Below are 21,489 nucleotides of genomic sequence, written 5' to 3' on the forward strand. Positions count from 1 at the left end.
GGTCTGAATGGGATTATTGTGATATCAGAGCACAATTTAATGAATTATGAGAACATTTAAATATATAACACTTGAAAATATAGTCACATCCTGTTTATTTAAATTATTTAGACTCAGAATCCGCCTGAAATTAGTCATCATTTGTTCTCTGTTGTACTCCTCCATGAACTCTGAGCTGCTGATTCTGCTTCTGTCTGGACTTCCAGGACATTAAAAGTGAAAATGTGTTTCCCTTTAAAACATCCATGTTTGATCTTCCTGCCATTACAGCATTAAATCATCCATTCTATGTTATAAGTCTTTAATTCAGGAGCAAATGTCAGCTTTTCCTTTTAACTTTCTGCTGAGCACTTGAGAACAATGGAATACAACTAAAACAGTTTAGTTCTGATTGATAAAACAGCAGAAATCTGGACAAACAGAAACATTTCACAGCCTTTAAACATAAAAAGAGGCAGTCAGAGTTGTTCATTATTACTGTTCACTGTTTACGATGAACAATAGAAGCCTTTACAACGATCACACCCACAAATTCAAAACGTATTGTTGTATTAAAGTCTTTTCTCCAAAGAGGAGAAAACACCAAGTTTTTACATTTTTTTCTTTACTAAACAACCTCTAAAAATACGAAGATGTTTAACTCACCTGTACAGGAACAGACCAGGAAACAGATGATCAGAGAGAACAAAAGGAATGTTCCAGCCACCATCTGACCGTCTTCTTCTTTTTCCTCTGATCAACACTTAGACCGAGAACTATATCCAACAACAAAACAAAGTTTAATCAGAAATTTATCGGCATTTACAGCTGATATTTAAAATGAAGCCGTGAGGTGCAGCAGCGTAAAGAAACGGGAGAAAAGCGGCGCTGATGTAAACACTGAGGGATCTGAAGGGCGGAGTTTTATTTCCATACTTCTTGGAAATCAAGTGACTTCACATTTTCATGAGTACAGGAGGACAATAATCATTTCACTTTTGAGATCTAGAGGACACACCTGGGCTGATATCTCCTCCTCTTCTTGGTTACATGAGATGTGTTGATTATTGATGACTGACTGATAAACCAAACGCTGCTGTTTTTATCATCAACATGCTCAGAAAACGCAAAGGTGAAAAGTCCAAGTTTCTAAAATGTGTCTTTTTAAAGCAACCTCCTGAATATTAGATCTGAATGTATGAACATGATTAACTCACCTTCAGAGGAACAGACCAAACAACAGGATAACGCAGATGTTCCAGTGACCATTTCACCGTCTTCTTTTTCTTCTTTTTCCTCTGATCAACACTTTGGTACAAATATCCAACAACAGCCACACTTTAATCCATGAACACCAATGTAAAGTCACTTGCTGATGATTCTGATGAAGCTGTGAGGTGCAGCTGTTCAGAGAAATAGTTTATTCTGTATCTCCGTCTGAATGTGGAACATTGAAATCAGATGAAATTCCATGACAGTGATTGGGTGAACTTTATCTTGAGGATGCGGGCAGAAGGCTCTTAAGACTTTTTATGCCTTCTTAGTGTAATTTCTCTTCTTCAGGCCTGAACAAGTTCAGACAACTCTGGAATGTTTTGTTTACATTGTTTAGAGACAAGGGCTACACAGTATCGTAGTGGTTAGCACTTTCGCCTTGCAGCAAGAAGATCCCCGGTTCAAATCCCGGCCTGGGCCTGGGATCTTTCTGCATGGAGTTTGCATGTTCTCCCTGTGCATGCGGGGGTTTTCTCCAGGTACTCCGGCTTCCTCCCACAGTCCAAAAATATGCTGAGGTTAATTGATTACTCTAAATTGTCCGTAGGTGTGAATGTGAGTGTGATTGTGTGTCTGTATATGTAGCCCTGTGACAGACTGGTGACCTGTCCAGGGTGTCCCCTGCCTTCACCGAGTCAGCTGGGATAGACTCCAGCACCCCCCACCACCCTAATGAGGATAAAGTGGTGTATAGAGGATGGATGGATGGAGACAAGGGTTCTTGAATGTGGACATGGAAGTCCACTGGGGGACTTTAAATATTTAGTTCAGTACAGAAGTATCAGTGGGATGTGTGGTGAGGTTTAGAATTCCAACAGTTCATTGGTTTCACATCAAAAGCACAAAAAAGTTTGTTGATCACAGAGGCTTGTTGTTCCATACATTTGGTCAGTCAGTCCATCATTTAAGTCCTCTTGTCCAGGGATGAAGGAGGTCATTCCCTGGGAACATCTCCCCAACAACGCTTTTGAGTCATTCCATCTCATTTCAACAAATCTGAGGAAATTTTGTTGCATGACCTCCTCTGATCATCTCCAAACTTTTTTTTTAACTATCCCAACATAAGAATAGATTACTTGCAAAGTTTTAACATCATATGATTGCTATTTGCTAAGTTATAAAATATTTAAATCCCTATTTTTCCACTCGGAAATTGATATGTTAGGTAGAAAGGCTTGATTTAGGAAGATAATACTGGGAACTGACTGATGATATAGACTTACAAGTGATCTGAAGGGTTCAAACACCTTAACAATAGAGCAGGAAAAAAAAATTGGAATGAATATACCCATTTCTCTGTGGTACAGGGCAATTTAAAAATTTGGCGAAAATGGCATTTTTCAAGAATTTAGGCATTTTTTTCACAAATTTTAATAAGTAACAAGGTTCATATGTTATAAAAATCTCAAAGTACCTTAAAAGTTCTCTCTAACCTAAAAATATCCAAGAGCTAGCTAGTCTCCTTAGACCTCAAAACGATGCCTATTTATGAAACAGACTGAAAAACACCATACATATATTGGCACAGAAACCAATGTGGGACACGGAGTAGAAACATGAAACTTTGTCTGTATAACAATAAACATCCGAATAATTGATATCTGAAGTATCAACATTGTTTCTTGAATCCTTCATGGCCAATTTAACCAAGAAATGCACTATGTTTTATAGGCGTTTTTTTAGGAATTCTAACTAATATATTGCAGTTAAAATGAGTTATATTGCCTTAGGTCCCATGTAAAACATGTAATTTGTCCCCAACTTATCACACCACTATTTCTGTCCTTTGAACTGCTTGAATTTCTCTGAAATCAGGCCATCATCTGCACCAGATATGTGGTACTGTCCACCACGGCGTGTTGAAGGAGCAGTGATTGGACAGAGGATGTGGGCTGTAGGCACCCACACTACGTCATCCTTTCTAGGCCATGTGAACTTCTTGCTGGGACCTTTTGGGTGCATGAATTTCACTTGCAAATCTTCAAATTCAGCTGATAAGTCAAATACGATACCGAGGCTGTCCTGAGAATGCAGTCTGGGAGTGATGCCATTTCTTCTTATTCAGTTACTGTATGAAAGAAAAAACAATGTCTATATAATAATTAACTTCAGATATGCCCTTTGTAACTTATACTACGATGCTGATGCTTCAGATTCATCTTTCATCTTTAGTTGGTCATGTAAATGGTTCCTAAAAACAAAAACGAGGATCAAAATGTATAGTAAATTGATTCAGCAGTTGCTCATCTTTGGCACAAGAAACAAATATGAAAGTAAGTTCACACATACTTCACACATACTAGTTCCTCCAAAAAAAATTTGAACCGCGTACCATGTATCCCACATGCACTTTTTAATGCCTAAAGTTAGGCTATTTTGGGTCTACACCTGAGTTCAACAGCCTATAAATCAATAAATAAGCTTTATTTTAATGTTTTAAAACTTTTACCTTATGCAACTTTCATTAGTAAAGAAGAAAATTCATTCTTTCAATGTCTTTTCACAAGAATAAGTCCTAAAATAGAGGCATGAAAAACCCAAAATAAAGTCGCCCATGAAATAATAAGGATATTTTGGGAAATTCCACAGTCCAGTATTTTTTTATTTTCATTCATTTCTATACTTTTCTCACCAGAAGGGTAAAAGTTTTGGAAGGGGAAAAAATTCTGACCATGTAAAAGGAGTATAAATTGCTTTTTTTAGTAGTTTAAAACCCTAAAATCATAGGCGAGGATTAAGTTTGGACTGACTATGGGTATTAGATTAGATCATTACTGCTTATACTGTATGTTTATAACCATAATACTTTGCATTTGTTCATAAAATTACCCAAATAAAGCCCAAAAAAAATTTTGGGAGGATCTGAGAAAGTGGTGCAACAAGCATTTGTTGAATTGACATGGAATGACTCTTTTTGACCATTCCCAGGCCAGATGAGATATGTAGTCCCTCCAGAGAGATCGAGTCTCATCCTGGGGTCTCCTTTCAGTTGGTCATGCCCAGAAAACCCCCCAAAGGGTTGTGTCCAATCACTAGACATCAAACATCTGGATTTTACTACATCAAGACCATCATACGCCTTGATATCAATGTAAAAAACTGTAACAATCTAGACATTAGCCCAATGAAATATGGACTACAACATAAAAAAACTTTGATAATAACACACTGAAATGTAAAAACTTGGATAAGGATTGGATAATCATGACAGATTTTTCTTTTTTGACAAGATATCACATTTTATATGGAAAATAACAAACTGTATCTGTGTCCCAGAAATCCCTTTCCACTAAGTCCCCCGTTATAAAAACACCTCTCAAAGAAGTTTGTTAGTTCCAGATCACATGACCTGCTCCACATGATGTCATTTCCTCCTGAAGTAAAGACTGGAAGACTCCAAGGTTTATTCTTGTCATACAACGGGGCGGGTGAACCCAAGCAGCAGGCAATAGACAGGCAGGTAGATAAATGAATAAGGTTTTAATAAAGGAACGAAACACAAAAGCTCTCCATACAGGAGGCACAGGCACTAAACAGAACAGGGGGCTAAACTAAACAAACTACACTCACTAAGGGCGGACTAGTTGGCCGAAACGAGGACTAAATGAAACTAAACTAACAGGGGAGAGGAGACTCATGTGTCCATGGGAGGAAGGCAGAAGCGGGCAGAATGGAGGGAGCAGAAGGAGACGTGACGAGGGCAGGGGAACAGATAATAAGTCCAACGGGAAGCTTGTGTCCAGGAAGCAGCGTGCAAGAGGTGGTGACCGGAGTGCAGGGGACAGCTGAGTGCATCGTAGCATGGATGGTGGGATATGGAGCAATGAACCGGCAGAGTGTAGTGCAGAGAGGCCAGCTTAAATGCTGCAGTGATTGTACACAGAGTTAAGCTGAGCTCCTCAGCTGAGCACAGTTAGCCAGATCAGAGGGCTGGAGGAGTGCGACAATTCTTTCTCCTCTTTCTGAGTTATTCAATATAAAATAGTGTGTGAGTCAAGTGTGGCTTTATCACATGTCAACTATGTTTCCACAATATCTTTATAAAAGAGTTTCAGTTTCAATTTTATTAAATGATATACAGTGGGTACAGAAAGTATTCAGACCCCTTGAAATGTTTCACTCTCTGTGTCATTGCAGCCATTTACCAAAATCAAAAAAGTTCATTTTATTTCTCATTAATGTACACTCAGCACCCCATCTTAACAGAAAAAAACAGAAATGTAGAAATTTTTGCAAATGTATTAAAAAAGAAAAACTGAAATATCACATGGTCAGAAGTATTCAGACCCTGTGCTCAGTACTGAGTAGAAGCTCCTTTTCAGCTCGTACAGCCATGAGTCTTCTTGGGAATGATGCAACAAGTTTTTCACACCTGGATTTGGGGATCCTCTGCCATTCTTCCTTGCAGATCCTCTCCAGTTCTGTCAGGTTGGATGGTGAACGTTGGTTAGACATTCTGAGGTCTCTCCAGAGATGCTCAATTGGGTTTAGGTCAGGGCTCTGGCTGGGCCAGTCAAGAACGGTCACAGAGTTGTTCTGAAGCCACTCCTTTGTTATTTTAGCTGGGTGCTTAGGGTCATTGTCCTGTTGAAAGGTGAACCTTCAGCCCAGTCTGAGGTCCTGAGCACTCTGGAAGAGGTTTTCCTCCAGGATATCTCTGTACTTGGCCGCATTCATGCTTCCTTCAATTGCAACCAGTCGTCCTGTCCCTGCAGCTGAAAAGCACCCCCCCCCCACAACATGATGCTCCCACCACCATGTTTCACTGTAGGGATTGTATTGGGCAGGTGATGAGCAGTGCCTGCTTTTCTCCACACATACCGCTTAGAATTAACACCAAAAAGTTCAATCTTGGTCTCATCAGACCAGAGAATCTTATTTCTCATAGTCTGGGAGTCCTTCATGTGTTTTTTCAAACTCTATGCGGGCTTTCATGTGTCTTGCACTGAGGAGAGGCTTCCGTCGGACCACTCTGCCATAAAGCCCCGACTGGTGGAGGGCTGCAGTGATAGTTGACTTTGTGGAACTTTCTCCTATCTCCTGACTGCATCTCTGGAGCTCAGCCACAGTGATCTTTGGGTTCTTCTTTACCTCTCTCACCAAGGCTCTTCTCCCACCATTGCTCAGTTTGGCTGGACGGCCAGGTCTAGGAAGAGTTGTGGTCGTCCCAAACTTCTTCCATTTGAGGATTATGGAGGCCACTGTGCTCTGAGGAACCTTGAGTGCTGCAGAAATTCTTTTGTAACCTTGTCCAGATCTGTGCCTTGCCACAATTCTGTCTCTGAGCTCCTTGGGCAGTTCCTTCCACCTCATGATTCTCATTTGCTCTGACATGCACTGTGAGCTGTAAGGTCTTATATAGACAGGTGTGTGCCTTTCCTAATCAAGTCCAATCAGTTTAATTAAACACAGCTGGACTCCAATAAAGAAGCAGAACCATCTGGAAGAGGATCAGAAGAAATGGACAGCATGTGAGTTAAATATGAATGTCGCTGCAAAGGCTCTGAATACTTCTGACCATGTGATATTTCAGTTTTTATTTTTAATAAATTTGCAAAGTTTTCTACATTTCTGTTTTTTTCTGTCAAGATGGGGTGCTGAGTGTACATTAATGAGAAATAAAATGAACTTTTTTGATTTTGGCAAATGGCTGCAATGACACAGAGAGTGAAACATTTCAAGGGGTCTGAATACTTTCCTTATCCACTGTATTAGTGTAGTTAGGATATAACGGTTTTCACTGTTTTGTTTTGAAAATGTTGGAACAGTGCAGCACACTTATTTTGTTAAATGTTTTGACACAACAGAGCACCCTTTTTTACTCAGTGTTATACACTTTTAGTTTTTGCTCAAAAAACAGTATTTTCAAAAAAGCTTACAGAGTGCTTTTTGTGTGAGCAGTTTTTCATCCCGTTGTTGTTTTTTGTAGGTTAGGATCACTGTTTTAGTTTACAGTGTCTGTGTAAGTTAATAAAACTGTAAGTGATCCATGTGAACTACTCTGAGTCTGTGTTATTTGTTTATGTCACAATGATATCAGAAGGTCTTAATTAAATCCACTAAGAGACAGAATATGCAGTTTGCTAACATACAATAATAATTCATATAGTTCATGATTATATTTGATAAATAAATCATTAAATATTTTCATGTCCAGTCAGCTGTGTCACTTTTGTCAACTATGATACCATTATGTTTATAAAAAAATTTAATTGTTCCCTAAACCTAGAGACTTGGTAGCTGTGAAACATGTAGCTCACTATAATTTAATCAAGAAAATTGTCATGAATCTCAGGAGTTTAGGAGAAAGTATCTGGACTGTTCACTGCATTCTGTGAAATTAGGAGTTTTAATGCAAAAAAAGTGCATTTTCTTTAATAATTGTGGATTATAATTAAAATTGTAAGTGGGCACAGATTCTTTCTAGAACAATGATTTGCTTAAATATCTGACTTTTACCCAAAGTTAAAACTTTACAGTTTTTGTCCATAACATAGTTGACTAAAATAATGTGTTAACCCTTACAGGACCATGTTTCTGGAGAAGTACATATACTAAAACCACCTAATCCATAAAAATATCGGTCAAGCCTTGCGAGGTCGCATTGTCGAAGATGTCCACCATTGTGAATTTCGGCCGTGTTATTACGGTACACGGCCCCGATAAAAGCTTCGTAATTTCAGCTTCGTTATAACGGCTCATACGGCTTTATCGTTTGAAATCAGCAAATTTGGGGCCAATGTTTATAAATAATAATATATTTGAAGAAAAAATATTTCCAGAATTTTTTAAACTCTAAAAGTCCCACAATTATATATTGACCCACTTAATGTTCTTTATTTACTGTAAATAGCAGCAATGATTGTCCTGCTGTCTACCAGGACATCACCAGTGTGGATACTTATTCACCTTCATGTGAACATCCCTAAACATCTGTCTGCATGCTACAAAATGTAAATAATCATAAACAAATAAACAATAATCCATCAGTGTGTCTGATGGAGTTCTACAGCAGATGTGTAACAGCAGCTGGAAGCCTCCAGAGGGCGCTGTGAGACCTCTGAGTAACGTCCTGTAGAGTTTCATTTAGAGGCTCTGGAGTCATTTTATCTCCTGGTGGGGATTTTACTGTAGACTGGTTCTCTGAAGTCATTCTGTGTGTCTGTGTGTTAGAGTTGTGTGTCTGTGGACTCATGTTGTGTGTCTGTGGGTGATGTAGGTCTCCATCAGGGGTCCAGTGAAGCTCCACTGATGGTTTATGGAGACAAACTGCATGTATGTGTTGATGATCCGTTCTTTGTGACTCTGGGCTTTTGTGGTTTAAGTGGTGCTTGTGTGGTTGTTGTCCAGATGTGTGAGCTGTGCTGCAGAGGAAGTACAGAGTTAGACTTGCTGTTCACAGGAAGTCTAACTCTGGGATAGAAGTCCTTTCAGACAGACCTGCTTCATGAGGCAGAGTTCTAAATGAGGTTGAATCAAATTGACCTTTTCTGAGTCTTTAACTCAGACAACCTGCAGCAAATCTGGTCTCTGATGAATTCTCTGTAAGTGGATGTTTGAAAGAAGCAACGTTAAACGTTCCTGCTGTGGTTTCTGCTCAGTAAAGATGGAGGCTGCTGCTCTCTGTCTTCATTCATCTCTGGTTATTTACAGTTTTTAGAAGATGATTCAACCTGACAGAGAAAATCAGATCAGGAAGAAGATAATAGACAGGAAGACGAACAAATCAGAAAGTTTACATCCACATTTGAAACTCAAAACATTTAATGAGGTTCCAGAGTTTGTTGTTTGTGTTCAAAACTCAGAGCTGAACTACAGGAAGAGGAACTAAACTTTCATAATAAACCTAAACTCTCTTTATCTTTAGCATGGTGTGTCCAGAGGAACATGATCTGTGTTCAGACAGACTGTCTCTAAAGTCTCTGGTTGTAGAAACAGATTCTACAGAGCAGCAGGAAGTTCTGGTAAACTACAGTCTGGATGTTTTCTACACTAATCAGATCTATGGAGAAACACAACAACCAGTCACACATGGTCAGTTCAACCACCAGCAGAGAAGTGGAATCAGACGTTTCTGCTGTTTCTTCTTCTATTATTAGTGGTTTTCTAGAATCTCTGTGGACTGATCCTGTAGAGAAACTCCTGGTCTGAGTTTGTTGTGAACCAGTTCAACAGGTTGTAGTCAGACATGAAGCAGCAGGATCAGAATCTGGAGAAACAACCTTTATGATCACTTCTGCAGAGAAGAAACCAGCTTTAAAACTCTACATAGAAATTATAATGAACCACAGATCACTGGTTCGATTCAACTTTTTTGTCCAAGGACAAGAACTAAGAGAATCAGACAGTTTAGAATCAAAGCCAAAGTGCAAAAACAGCAGTAGAGTTCATTATTTGTATTCTATAGTATGAACATATTTTGTATAAGTTCTGTTTATTCTGTTCAACCTCCACCACAGTTCAGTAACAATGTTGTTTCACTGGACTACATTTATCTGCAGATGAACAACTAAACATGATAAAGTATGAAGATCAAACTCACTGAATACTCAGCAGTATAAAAAATATACAAAATCTATCAAATTAGCTTATCCTGTACAACAGTTCAGAGCATCATCAGAGCTGCTAGCAGATAAAACATTCAAACCAGTTCAGTCTAAAGTTGTTCATCAGTTCTGCTTCATTCTGGACAATCAGAACTTTTCTATCTGCTTCTGATCTCATCTGACAGAACACTTTACATCCACAACATTTCATCAGGTTCTAACATGCAGAGCTTTGGAACACATTTATTTCCAGACAAAGCAACAGAAAAGTTGATGAAGACCAGCAGCAGCAGCAACAATCCACAGGATCAATCTAGATCTAAACTCTGAGTAGTTTTCATATCACTGTTATTACAGTTGAGTCTGTATTATTTATGTCATTGTTATTCATATTAGTTATTGTCATCCTTTATGTTTGTTACTCATCTAACCTGTTTTCATGAAATACCAGAATTTTTGTGTCAGATTTGTTGACATATCCTGATGGGTGAGTAGTTCAAGGACCATCTTAAAGTTCAAACTCAGGTGATTATTTCTGTTTTGACAGTTTTAGGTTCTTATAAATGGAGTAATTATGATGATTCATTTGAAAGACAGCATGCATTTCAAACTCACCTCCCCGCTCCGGGTTCAGAAAGTTCAGGATCTGTTTCTAAAAGTCTGTTAACTGACCACTGAAAATATTCTACACGACCATTAAAACGTTCCAGGGAGGAATCCTCAACTATTTTAAAAACTGCCCTTAGTCTGGCTCATCATCTGGGACCAGTCTGTCATGGGAAACCCTAGCAGGAGCTGAACTCCAGACAGCAGAGCTCCCAGCATCCTCTGAGCTCACAAACCCTCCACCACTATAAGGTGGCAGTTAAAGGAGAGACCACATGGTTGGTCCACACCTGGATTCTCTTTGTTCTGCTGCTGCTGCTTCCATCAAAGTTACACAAGCTCTGGTTGGTTCTGATGCTGTTCAGGAACTGGTAACATCTCTATAGCTGCTGCTTCATCAGGAGGAACTTGGTGGTGTCCATTCTGCCTCATGCATCGTCTATAGATCAGAAAACCAGCAGCAGCCACAGCAAGAAGAAGAAGTATCACACCCACTACTGATCCTGCAATGATTCCCGTCTTGTTTCCTCCATCTCTGGTGTTTATATCCTTGTCTCCTCCATCCTTGTCTCCTCCATCTCCAGTGATTCCACCCTTGTCTCCTACAGACAGAGATATCAGAAATATCAGAGATATCAGGTGTTTGAACATCAGTCAGATCAGCTGTTTTCTCCAAAGTCTCATCAGCAACATCTTTATAAACCACAAACATCTGATCTGAGACCAAGCAGCTTCATCAGAGACACAAACTGAACTCTCAACACAAACTCACCTGATACATGAACTTCCAGGGTGATGTTGCTGATGGGTTCAATCTTTCCTTTCTCAAAAACACGACACACGTATGTTCCAGTGTCGTTCATCGTCACATTCTTCAGAATCAGAGAAAAGTTTCCGTCCTTCATCTCTTTGTCCTGCAGATCCACCCGGTTCTTATAAGATGGATGCTGGTTGTCTGGATCAAAGCGTCCATCTCGGTACAGAAGAATATATTCTGGATCCATTTCAGGTCTGCTCCACTCTACAGCTCTGATGTTGTTGACACTGATGTTGTTGGGAACTTGACTTGGTAGAGTGACATTCTGTCCAACTTCAGCTGTGATTTTTTCCTGAGCTGAAGAAGAAAGAAGAGAGAAGTTAAAGTTGATCCAGATGAGAAGAGTTTAACCACTAAAGTCCTCCATGAACTCTGAGCTGCTGCTTCTGTTTCTGTCTACATCAGTACTCCAGGTAGTACTGCTACCAACCTTTTTTCCCACCATTTATGGTGTAACAGCAGCAAATAGAAAAAGATTATGAAGAAAAAAGCAGCACACAATGCACACCGTGCATAGATATAAATAGTGTGCAAAGTTTCACACGTTTTCAAGTAATTTCAGGCGTTCAAAAGTCCAAATGAAAAGTCTGCCAAAGAAAGAATATTAAGAAAAAGAAACCCATAGGTTTCAAACAGGGTCTTTGCACCAATCGATGCTCACACCCTAATAACAATAATACAGGTAATAGTAATAATAATAATAATAACAATAATAATAGTGCTAATAATCATCATCATCATCATTGCTGTTGCTATCATGGAAACATATCAGATTGTGTAAAAAAAAAACGTTCATACGTTATACTCAGTGGAAAATAATCATCATATATGTTTTTATGGCAGTGTTCTTGCACAGGTGTATGAACACGTACACATGCAGTCAGAGTTCCAGATACAGAATAATATAAATTACCCTAAATGTGCTACACATTTCTGTATATGAGCTATTACCATCTTCTGGCAGGCACGTTCGGGGGACAAAGGGGGCTAAAGCATCTGCCCCTTTTGCCCCTTAATGCCCAAAGTGCCCTTTTGTCAAAGATTTTTTTCAAAATTTCATTTCATCTAATTTTTTATTTGTAAGTGTGTGTGTAAAAGTCTTTGAGGCCCAAAATAATAAATTAAACATTCATAATGATTATAATAATTCAGGTCTACCGTTGGTCAGTCATACTATGTAGATGTCCCTCACTGCCCAGATGTGTCCAGATGTTCCCTGTAGCTCAGCGCTGTTAGTCTAGAAACCGAAGACCTGAGGGAGAAATTCAGCAACTGATGGTCCTGATGGTGAGGAGGTTCTGCAGCAGGATTGGTTTGCGTACGGTGTATTCTAGATGACTGATGAAGTGAAGTGAGCATCCTGTGTGTGTGTCTGACTCTAACAGACCTCTCATCAGTTATATCTGCTAGTTAACCACACAGCAGGAGAGCATAAAGTATTCCAGGCTTCTTTATGTTTCTGTATGCTTCTGTTTTCAAAGTGCATCAGAGAGATTAATTATTTTACTGTCAGTGAGCTGCAGTGTGTTTCCTGTTTCTAGAGGTAATGAGGCAGAGGTTATTTATTTCACTAAATCTATATAAATGCATTTTCACATAATTTTAGACTATTGCAGTTGTCAAGTGGGGCCTAGTTATTTGAGATCCCAGGAGCAACCACCACCTAAATAAAAGCTTTAAGCAAACCAATGAAAAGTTAAAATGAGAAACTATATAAGTTAACCACATGATTATGCTTATGCTTGATGCAAGAATGATTTTAATAGGCTGATATATATTCTGGAAATGATGATTGCTATAGAAGAGAATGATTTAAAATAAGTTATTTGATCATGCTAAGAAAAATGATTTAAAGAAGTGATTCAGTGTAACTAAGTGAGTTTTGACTTGAAGTAATCTGTGCTGTTCTGAGTTGTGTGCAGGGCAAAAAGCAGAAGTCACCATGACACTGCAGAAAGGAGGACATTGAGGAAGTCCTGTGGCCAAATATGGTCTTGGCAACATGTCTCAAGCAATGTGTGTGTGTGTTAACAACGGAAGGTGGATGCTGTGTACTTGTTGGAAAAACATGATTTCTGTATTACTGATGTATGTGATAACAAGTTGATTGCATGAGTTAGACGGTGTCAGGGGCGTACCTAGCCAGAGATGTGTGTATTAGAGGATGACACTATAAAAGAGAGAGTCAGAGACACTGAATTGGGAGTTCTCCCCCGGAGGGGAGAGATGCTGCTCGCCGGAGCTGCCGGAGAGCATCGCCAAAGTTCTGAAGAGTCGACACCGGACCCTTTTGCCCAAGAGACGTGAAGACAACGCAGGACTTAGGCTCCAGAGATCGCTGAGAACATCGTTGGAGGCAAAGTCTTTTTCTGACTTTGTTCAACAAGCGAGGACCACACTCTGCTGAAAGGAGAGTCCTGAGAGGTCTGCAGTTTTCCAAAGAGATGAAGAGAAGACAGCACCCATGGCATCCAGAGAGGCACAGGAGGCAGCAGCAGAGGGCTGCTCCACTCCAGGGGCTGGAAGACCCAGTGACCCACCGCAGCCTGATGAGACGGGGGCTTTCCACCACCACCATCCGACTGAGAAGACAGCTGAGACGCCCGCACTTGTGTTCCAGCTGCTACTAAAGATAACTGCCAGACCAACGATTGGCTATCGGGACCTCTCCACTCCCCCTGCCTATGAAGAACACCCTCTGCCCACAAAGAAGACTTCGTACCGAGTCTGCTGGTCCACGGAGGAGTTCAACTAGACGCAGGTGAAGACCGGGCGTGACAGCTAAGGCCTGGCTGTCCGCTCTCTCTCCTAAATTTACTAATTAGAGAAGATTCTTAGGTACGCTCAGCTTAGTTTAGTTTAGTTTGAAATAATCAGAAATAATTAAATTGTTTAATCATGAATTGATGCTGTGCCCTTGCTAAAACTTGCTTAATAAAACGCTATATTGCATTTAAAGAGAAGTCTAATGAAATGATTATGATTCACCTATTCTGCAAAGTGGTAAAAAGTTAAGTTGATTGTGTGCATTAAATCTAATGGTTCTTAAAGGTTACTTTAATCCAACTAGTTATTTAAACATTACCCCTGAGGTTAGTTTTCCAAACCTCTAAAACGAACCTAGGAATATCAACAAGTGCCACAGTTTTAAGAGGAAAGCTGTCGTTAACAAACGTGGTCAATAAATCAATTCTACTACTTAGGTGGGCTGCTTAGTAAGAGAGTATTTATTGGAGTAAGAGGGGTAAGACGTTTGGAAGAAGACAGTTAGGACCTAGGCGAGTATTCCTCGACACCAGCTTAATTATTCTGCTGAAACCTGTTAGGTGGAATACTAATAGGCAGATAGAATCTAACCCTTTAAACGGAGAGCTGGTCCTGATTTAACCTGAGGCAAGGGTTAAAGAAGGCTATACTGAACGACATGGCGTCCCTGGGTGGGCACGGCTCGACTAAGACAGACGCTAAAAAGGGACTCCTGTCAGATGATACTGACCGACATGGCGTCCCTGGGCAGGGCTTGACTACGACTAAGAGAGAAGCGCCCAAAAGAAGATTCTGAGGGTCCAGACCGACACCTAGAATCAACCGCCAGAGCCTTTCAGTGGAAACTGGGGAAGAGAGGGCGAATCTCTTCTGACCGAGGGTCCACAGCTGCAGAGATTGGGGAAGGAAAAGGACGAGCCCTTCTGACCGAGGATCCACAGCACGGGTGATCAGCCGATAGAGAGACTCGGGATCATCACGCCTGACGGGAGGTACAGTGAGAACCGCAGGCTAGAAGAAGCCGCAGTGACCTTGGGCCAGCGCACCCCAGAAAAGAGGCACCGCGGAGCAGCCAGACAGAGTCTGCACTCATCCCTGCTCAACGGTCCTACGAGAGGTTTTGAGGAAGCAGACAACTCGAGACGACAAAGACGATGGCTGAGAGCCAGCCAGAGAAAGATGTACTCGTCCCTGCCAAAGAAAAAGAGCCAGTTCAAGAAGACGCGAAAGTCGGAGGCTCCGATGAATCAGAGGAAGAAGATTCATCCTCCAAAACCACAGTGCCCGGGGAAACAACGATCAGTGAAGTGGTAAGAGAGTCCGCTTCGAAGAAGCTTCACCCAGGTTCCACTCCAATGTACCAGAACCAGATTGTACTGGTAGGAGAGGGATGGAGCAACTGTCTGCAAGAGACACAGATGAGGAAATGAGAGTTACAGGACATGCTGCATCGCAGGGTGAGAGCTCAGACGCAGATGAGGAAGTAAGGCCAAAAATAGAGTTGGCCACATCAGCTGCAGGCACCCCGGCTGCAGAGGCAGAGAAGCGGCTGTAGAGGATGGCAGCTGTCACTAAGGAAATGAGTAATTGAAGCACCAGAGAGTCCAGACGAGATTGGGGGGCTCACTGATTGGGAAACGACGAGGTAGATCGTTTCGTCCAGAAGAGAAGAATTGCTGTCGGGATCGAGGAATGGGACCAAACCCCTAAAAGAAAAATTGTCCCAGAGAAGTACGTGGAAGAAGTGGTGCGGGTCGTACATGAAGCGCTTGGCCATGTGAGCACACTACCTACCCGTAGGGAGCTGGAGAAGCTGCAACTCTGGATTCCAGAGTGCCGTATACGACAAGTGCTGAGGGCCTGTGAAGTATGTGGTCGATACAACGCAGGATGCCGAGGGCGAAGAGTAGACGGGCTCACCATCCGGAGCACTATTCCCTGGGGTTCTATCTGCATGGACGTAGCAGGCCCAATGGGGGTTGCAGGGAGAAGAGGTGAGAAATACCTTTTAGTGCTGGTGGACTCTATGTCATTCCATATGGTTACTAAACCAGTAAAGAAAGCTAACAGCTACAGTGTGGTTGGCATGCCAAGAAGAGCTAAATACGAGAAGCCTGACATAATAAAGCAAGTTTTAGATAGCAATACAGTTTTGCTTGAAAGAAGAGTAATCCAAGAAGTGGAGCAGCTAGAGCCAGTTCCAGATTAAAGAAAACCAGGAACCAGAAACCATGGCTACGAGCACACAAGGCTTACCACCCTTCGTCGGAGTAGCCAACGTCAAAGGGGTGGTTACTATGCAGAGAAATACAACGAGGCTCTGGGCAGGCAGAGCCCTGAAGAAACTGGATGATGCTGAAAACAGAATCCTGTCAGATGATGGAAAAAGAGATGCAAGTCATCGGCGGCTGTGAGGACACATCTGATCTGTTGCAGATCGTGGGGGAAGTGACCGTCACCACTGAAGACGATGGACGGACGCAGCTGGGTGATGTGGTTAACCTGTCTGCTCCAGAGGATGATGAGTATCTTTTAAAATGACCTGGTGTTAGCTACCTGTGATCTCAAGGAGAGGGTGTCAAGTGGGGCCTAGTTATTTGAGATCCCAGGAGCAACCACCACCTAAATAAAAGCTTTAAGCAAACCAATGAAAAGTTAAAATGAGAAACTATATGTTAACCACATGATTATGCTTATGTTTGATGCAAGAATGATTTTAATAGGCTGATATATATTCTGGAAATGATGATTGCTATAGAAGAGAATGATTTAAAATAAGTTATTTGATCATGCTAAGAAAAATGATTTAAAGAAGTGATTCAGTGTAACTAAGTGAGTTTTGACTTGAAGTAATCTGTGCTGTTCTGAGCTGTGTGCAGGGCAAAAAGCAGAAGTCACCATGACACTGCAGAAAGGAGGACATTGAGGAAGTTCTGTGGCCAAATATGGTCTTGGCAACATGTCTCAAGCAATGTGTGTGTGTGTTAACAACGGAAGGTGGATGCTGTGTACTTGTTGGAAAAACATGATTTCTGTATTACTGATGTATGTGATAACAAGTTGATTGCATGAGTTAGACGGTGTCAGGGGCGTACCTAGCCAGAGATGTGTGTATTAGAGGATGACACTATAAAAGAGAGAGTCAGAGACACTGAATTGGGAGTTCTCCCCCGGAGGGGAGAGATGCTGCTCGCCGGAGCTGCCGGAGAGCATCGCCAAAGTTCTGAAGAGTCGACACCGGACCCTTTTGCCCAAGAGACGTGAAGACAACGCAGGACTTAGGCTCCAGAGTTCGCTGAGAACATCGTTGGAGGCAAAGTCTTTTTCTGACTTTGTTCAACAAGCGAGGACCACACTCTGCTGAAAGGAGAGTCCTGAGAGGTCTGCAGTTTTCCAAAGAGATGAAGAGAAGACAGCACCCATGGCATCCAGAGAGGCACAGGAGGCAGCAGCAGAGGGCTGCTCCACTCCAGGGGCTGGAGGACCCAGTGACCCACCACAGCCTGATGAGACGGGGGCTTTCCACCACCACCATCCGACTGAGAAGACAGCTGAGACGCCCGCACTTGTGTTCCAGCTGCTACTAAAGATAACTGCCAGACCAACGATTGGCTATCGAGACCTTTCCACTCCCCCTGCCTATGAAGAACACCCTCTGCCCACAAAGAAGACTTCGTACCGAGTCTGCTGGTCCACGGAGGAGTTCAACTAGACGCAGGTGAAGACCGGGCGTGACAGCTAAGGCCTGGCTGTCCGCTCTCTCTCCTAAATTTACTAATTAGAGAAGATTCTTAGGTACGCTCAGCTTAGTTTAGTTTAGTTTGAAATAATCAGAAATAATTAAATTGTTTAATCATGAATTAATGCTGTGCCCCTGCTAAAACTTGCTTAATAAAACGCTATATTGCATTTAAAGAGAAGTCTAATGAAATGATTATGATTCACCTATTCTGCATAGTGGTAAAAAGTTAAGTTGATTGTGTGCATTAAATCTAATGGTTCTTAAAGGTTACTTTAATCCAACTAGTTATTTAAACATTACCCCTGAGGTTAGTTTTCCAAACCTCTAAAACGAACCTAGGAATATCAACAAGTGCCACAGTTTTAAGAGGAAAGCTGTCGTTAACAAACGTGGTCAATAAATCAATTCTACTACTTAGGAGGGCTGCTTAGTAAGAGAGTATTTATTGGAGTAAGAGGGGTAAGACGTTTGGAAGCAGACAGTTAGGACCTAGGCGAGTATTCCTCGACACCAGCTTAATTATTCTGCTGAAACCTGTTAGGTGGAATACTAATAGGCAGATAGAATCTAACCCTTTAAACGGAGAGCTGGTCCTGATTTAACCTGAGGAAAGGGTTAAGGAAGGCTATACTGAACGACACAGTATAAATACAATTACAATAATAATTAGAAGAATTTGAATTGTGATTTTCTCAACCTCTCATTTAAACATGTCAGTATTTGTTTATAACATTTGTATATATAAACACAAATTAAATATAATATGCATAAATATAAAATAAATAGCTTTTATACCTTTGCTGTTTTGCACAAAGTGGATAGTCAAACTGAATAAAAGCACAAATACATTTAAATACATCGTTTCTATTTCATTTAGTAGCTTTTTCTTTTACTTTATTATTAGCATGATAAAGGACAGATTATGAATCAGCACCATGGAGCAAATTCCAGCCTATGAAGTATATGTCTGGAAAAGTATGAAATTTAAAAATCAGGACTGCAGGAAGAGCAGCCTCAGTTAAACAGTCCAGTGTCTGATGGCTAATATTTTATCTTCCTATGTCCTAAATGAATGCACAGCTTGAATTCTGGCTTAGTGGATAAAGGCTGTACCTCCTTTATTCTGGTCCCTCCATTAATGTTCCCCTTTCAGTTTACCAATGAACAACTGGTCCTGTTTAGCTCCAACAGTCAGCCTGAGTCTCCTACAAACAATCAGCAGGATGACAGTCAGTCAGACATTTTCACTGTTAGTTATCTTTGATTCTTGTCATGATCACAGAACACTTGTTTAATCAGCTACGATCCGTCAGTGCTCTTTTTAGTGTCTACTCTCTCAGATCAATACAGCCCACCTCCAGTGATGTCATCATCATCATCCTCATCATCCTCATCATCCTCATCATCATCATCATCATCCTCATCCTCCTCCTCCTCATCATCATCCTCATCCTCATCATCATCCTCATCATCATCCTCCTCCTCATCATCATCATCCTCATCATCATCATCATCATCATCATCCTCATCATCATCCTCATTATCATCATCCTCATCCTCATCATCATCATCCTCATCATCATCATCATCATCATCATCATCCTCATCCTCATCCTCATCCTCATCCTCATCATCCTCATCATCATCATCATCATCCTCATCATCATCCTCATCCTCATCATCCTCCTCATCATCATCATCATCCTCATCATCATCCTCATCATCATCATCATCATCATCATCATCCTCATCATCCTCATCATCATCATCATCATCCTCATCATCATCCTCATCCTCATCCTCCTCCTCCTCATCATCATCATCATCATCCTCATCATCATCCTCCTCCTCCTCCTCATCCTCATCATCATCCTCATCATCATCATCATCATCATCATCATCATTCTCATCCTCATCATCATCATCATTCTCATCCTCATCATCATCATCATCATCATTCTCATCCTCATCATCCTCATCATCATCATCATCCTCATCATCATCATCATCATCATCAACAGAAGTTGTTCAATGTCCCCATCAAGTCAAACATAGACTGTCTCTAACAAAGCTGTGAGGAGTGAACACTGATCTGGTTTGTGGTGATTCCATGTTACATTCTTTATGAATATCTTCTGCTACAGTTCAAACAGTTTTATTGTCAGGTGTGTTTCTGGATGGTGTTTCAAATCCATGCTCCATGTGCCCCCTTTTAACTTTGACCAGCTGCCCCTCCAAAGGTCTCTGTACAGCCCTGCCATCTAGTCATAGTAATAATAATAATAACAATAATAATAATAATAATAATCAGTTTTGTTACTCATCATGGACATGTATCAGATTGTGCAAAAACATGTTCATACATTATACTCAGCAGAAAATAATAATCCTGTATAATGTTTTTATGGCAGTGTTTTTTAAAGTCTGGGTTTTTTTATTAGATTCTAACACCACATAAAAATAATAATAACACTAATGTATCAAAGCTCTGAGCCAAAATACAAAAACAGCAAAAGTTATTCAATCCTTAAAACAAAAACAACATGAATAATCACATTACTACATTGCTGGTAAATACACTGATTCCTACAAAATAAGAGCCTGTCCAGGTCCATCAGAGGGAGAATTAATAAATGTTATATATAATTAACTTTATAACTCACCTTCACCAAAGCAGACCAGGAAACAGATCAAAAAGGATAACTCAGATGTTCCAGCAGACATTCTATCGTCTTCTTCTTCCTCTGATCTCACTGGTAGTTTGGTGAAAATATCCGATAAATACCCCAAAGTTTAACCAGTAAACACACGTTAATGTTATTTACTGATTATTATTTTAGAGTAGAATCTGTGAGGAGCAGCAGAGTAAAGCGGAAACACGTCTGACAAATCTGTTAACCCTCCAGAGCCCACAGGTCTGCAGGTGGAGCTTCACTAGCTCTGTTTCCTATAAATCACGTGACTTCTTCAGAACTCTTTCAACGACTGATTTCAACTGGACGAGCTTTTCTCTAAGTCTGGCGACCTTCCAAGTCCTCCTGGTGACTTTTTTTATTCGTTCATCTTTTGTCAGCAGCGATCAACAATAGATCAGCAGCTTTCTCTGGTGTTTGTAGACTCTGACATATAAAGCTCTTATGGTTCTGTTCTGTGTACTCACATGCCTCATTTATCACCTTTAACTTCATCTAAATACAAGATTAAAAAAGCTCACTGTTATTTAAAGCATTTAAACACCAACACATCCATTATTACCTTTACTGCACATTTATAAACTAGTTTTGACGCCTTCAGGGAGAATCTACGACATAAAAGTCCTTCAGAGGAGTGAAAGGTGGTAAATCTGGTCTCTGATGAATTCTCTGTAAGTGGATGTTTGAAAGAAGCAACGTTAAACTTTCCTGCTGTGGTTTCTGCTCAGTAAAGATGGAGGCTGCTGCTCTCTGTCTTCATTCATCTCTGATTATTTACAGTTTTTAGAACATGATTCAACCTGACAGAGAAAATCCCCTGAACTCACAGATCAGTTTCATTTTGACTTCATCACAAACTAAGGTGTGGTTTATTTGTTTATCTTGGCAGATTGTCAGAGTTTAGATCAGGGAGACGGCAATAGACGGGGAGATGAACGAATCAGAAACTTTGCATCCACATTTGAAATTCAAAACATTTAATGATGTTCCAGAGCTTGTTTTCCTGCAGAGTCACATCAGCTCTGAGTCAGTTTAACGTCTCAATACTGAGCTGCTTTTCACTCA

The 21,489-nt window shown here is 40.7% G+C and overlaps 1 long non-coding RNA gene across 1 annotated transcript in view; it reads left to right on the plus strand.

Annotated features, from left to right (window-relative positions):
• Positions 1-10,866, plus strand: part of LOC127532628 (uncharacterized) — a 29,434-nt gene extending 18,568 nt beyond the window's left edge. The window contains exon 2 of the long non-coding RNA XR_007940152.1: positions 10,659-10,866. This is a non-coding gene — a long non-coding RNA (uncharacterized LOC127532628). The remainder of the gene's footprint in view (positions 1-10,658) is intronic.
• The last annotated feature ends 10,623 nt before the right edge of the window (positions 10,867-21,489 follow it).

The sequence above is a fragment of the Acanthochromis polyacanthus genome, chromosome 24 (genome assembly GCF_021347895.1).
Source record: "Acanthochromis polyacanthus isolate Apoly-LR-REF ecotype Palm Island chromosome 24, KAUST_Apoly_ChrSc, whole genome shotgun sequence".
In the NCBI taxonomy this organism is placed as follows: domain Eukaryota; kingdom Metazoa; phylum Chordata; class Actinopteri; family Pomacentridae; genus Acanthochromis; species Acanthochromis polyacanthus.